Here is a 3,767-nt window from a genome sequence, read left to right on the forward strand (position 1 = left end):
AATACATCTATTCTTGGTTGAATCAAAATAAAATAAAGTTAGTGGATAAAAAAGTGCATCTATTCTTGGTTGAATCAAAATAAAATAAAGTTACTGGATAAAAAAAATCACCTTTAAGAATATTGCATCAAGCTTTGGCATCTTTAGACACAAGCATGTGTGTGTGTGTGTGTGTGTGTGTGTGTGTAATGATTTCCAGAGATATTTCCAAACCTGGCCAAATCTGGTGAGAGGTTATAAGCATTTTGAAGCTTTCAATGTATGAGGTCAGCATCAATTTTTCTAAGTTCTCTCCACTCTGCAAAATATTTCCAAATACCACTGCTGGTTTAATCATTGTATGGTGGTTTACATGGAACTACAGTGATAGGAGTTTAGCTACCAGTATTTAAAATACCAGCAGGATCACTTGTGGTAGACAGGTTTGCAGAGTTCATAGCTTGTAACAGATTAGGAAGAAAGGCCTGGTGATCTACTTCCACAAATTAGCCAGTGAAAACTCTCAAAAGAATATCCTCGTGTTATAAGGCTGGAGGATGAGCCCCTACCCCCACCCCCACCCCGGTTTAGAAGTCACTCAGAATACCTATTGGCCACGAAGACGGACTCAAGCATGCCAACCATCACGAAGATGGTGCAAGACAGTCAGCATTTCATCCTGTTGTACATGGGTTACCATGAGTCATAGCTAACTTCATGATAAATATCAATGGCATTCTTTAAATAAATCTAATGGAAAGAATAGTCATTAGTCAGCACGTTTACTGAGCTTCTACAATGCAAGCAGGTGTTCTGTGTCCTGGGAGTACAACATGGCACAAACCCGTTGAAGCGGGACCTTCATAGATCTTACAGTTTAAGTGTTTCGAAGTGGCTAAGAGCCCAGACAAATTCCAGTTACCGAAGGAAACTTGGTTTCTTTATTAGGGTGGTTTTTGTTTTTTTTAATTATCTGTTACTGTTGTTAATATATTTAACACAAAAAAAAAGCTCTGAGGTCAAATAAATTTAGAAAACTGTTGTTGTTGTTGTTGTTGTTGTTGTTGTTGTTAGGTTCTGTGAGTAAGTTATGCAAACTTCTGTCCGTCAGAACAGACAATGCCTTCTCCTACACCATCCCCCCACTACCTCTATGCTTGAGCTCACTGCTGTAGTGACTGGATCAATTCATCTTGTTGAAGATCTTTTTGTTTTTCACTGGCTATTTACTATAAGGTCCTTTCCAAGTACTGGCCCTTTCTGATAACATGCCTAAGTATGTAAAATGAAGTCTCACTGTCTTTGCTTCTAAGGAACATTCTGATTGCACTTCATCCAAGACAGTTTTGTTTGTTCTTTTGATAGTTCATGGGACATTCAATATTCTTCATCAACATCAACACCATAATTAAAATACATCAATTCTTCTTCATCTTTGTTACCCATTGCCCAAACTTTATGTTATGTTTAAGGCAATTGAAAATACTATGGCTTGAGTCAGGTACACTAAAATCCTTAAAGTAATGTCCTTGAGTCAGGTACACTAAAATCCTCAAAGGAGTGTCCTTGCTTTTTTTTTTTCCATTTAGGAAAACAAGTGGAAAAGGTTTAGTAAGGTAACACAGAGGAGACATGGTTGGTGAAATGTTCTTGCTTCTTTACTTTTAAATGGAGGTGCTTTGCAACAAATTAGTTCCATAAAACATGTTATATAGCTGCTACACTCATGAATGGTGACTGAGGATCTAAGTTTAATGAAATCCTTGAGAATTTCATTATTTTCTCCACTTATAATGATGTTGCTTGTTGGTCCCATTGTGTGCATTTTTGCTTTGTTCGCTGAGGCGCAACTCATACTGAAGACTGTAGTATTTAATCTTCATCAGTAAATGCTCCAAATCTTTTTCACTTTCAGCCAGAAAGGTTGTGTCATCTTTATATTTTAGGTTGTTACTGGGTCTTCCTCCAATTCTGATACCATGTGCTTTAAGTTTGTCAGATTATTTGCTCAGTATACAGAGTAAGTATGGGGAAAGGATACAAATCTGGCATACATCTTTTCTGATTTTAAACCATACAATATCCTTTGTTCTGTTGAAACATCTGCTTCTTTTTCATGTAAATAACAGGTAAAAATCAGGTTGCACATGACAAAATTAAGTGTTTTGTATGTCCTATTCTTTGAAATGTTATCCATAATTTGTTATAATCCACATAGCTGAATGTATTCACATAGTCAATAAAACACAAGTAAACATCTGTAGCAAAAATAATTGCTTGTGCAACCATTTAGGAGGCTGTTGTTGTTGTTGTATTCCATCGAGTTGGAGTTTACTCATAGCTGACCCTCCAGCAGGTTTTTAGAGGCAATTGATCACAATTGCCTATCCTTCTCCCACAGAGCAGCTGATGGATTCAAACTACATGCCTTGAGATTGCAGCATGGCTTCTTACCACTAAACCACCAGAATTCCCTTAGAAGCTAGCATATAGTAAAAAATGAGTGGTAATGAGGAAAGAATTCCAGAATGCATTGAAGACATTGGCAAAAGTAAGACTCCATGAGTTGATGCAATAACAAGTCAAGTATTTCAATAAACAATACAGCCTTACACATGTGCAGGTATAGATGTCAAATTTGGGAAACAGGAACCTAACCAACCAACCAGAAGAGATTCATACCTATTCTCATTCTAAAAAAAAAGGTGATACAACAAAAAGCGAGATTTCTTTATATGTTTAGTATCACATGCAAGTAAAGTCTTGCTGAAGAAAATTTTAGAAAAATTTTTTCTAATAATGAAAAAAATATATTGTCAGAAAACTATCAGAAATTCAAGGTGCATTTAGAAGAAGATAATGTCATCGCTGACATCAGATGGATCTTGGCTGAAAACACAGAATACCAGAAAGATATTTATCTGGTTGATGCACAACCATTTAGGAAGTGGTGTTGGTAGTTTCTTTTATATTCCAAAGTACCGAAGAGCAATGATGCCATTCTGGAGACTAAAGTGAGCCTGATCCAGGCCATAGTTTTCACAATTACTTGCTATGGGTCAGAAAACTGGATAATGGCTAGGGATAATAGAAGAAGAATTTATGCCTTTGAGATGTGGCACTGGAAAAGAGTATTGAATATACCATGGACTGCTAAAATAACAAACAGGTTCGTTCTGGAGAGGGTTAAACCAGACTATTCCTTGGAGGCAAGGATTCTGAAGCTCTGACATACTTTGGGCATGTTGCAAGGAGAGATTAGTCCTTGGAGAGGGACGTCATGCTTGGGATGGTAGAGGAACAGCGCAGACGAAAGCCCTCGATGAGATGGATTGATTCAGTGAGTGGGGTAATAGAGGTAGGTGTGTCAGAGACAGTAAGATTGGCACAGGATAGCGCCGGATTTAGTGCTTTTGTACATAGGGCCTCTTTGAGTCGCAGGTTACTCGACGGCATTTAACAACAGCAACAATGAAATACGCAAAAATCTGACGTTAGAAAACCAAAAGAGAAGAACACTTCTCAATGTGAGAGTTGGCTTTGTGTCAGTTCAGACTCAACAACAGCCTTAATTTAGATTTCCAGAAACTCAACAAACAGATCTGTGCAACACCTAGGTGAGATGAGGAAGGGAAGAAGGAGGCAGTGTAGCCCTAGTCAGTGCAAGACCCAGTTGAATGGTGCCGGTGAAGAGTGGAAAATTTAACTAATATCAACTTATTTATCTATAATAATTTTTTAATTTTTTATTTTTTAAATTTTTTTTTTATTTCAATGAACATCTACAG

This window comes from Elephantulus edwardii, unplaced genomic scaffold, assembly GCF_000299155.1.
Source record: "Elephantulus edwardii isolate Elephantulus edwardi_28Jun2011 unplaced genomic scaffold, EleEdw1.0 scaffold00051, whole genome shotgun sequence".
NCBI classification, from domain to species: Eukaryota; Metazoa; Chordata; class Mammalia; order Macroscelidea; family Macroscelididae; genus Elephantulus; species Elephantulus edwardii.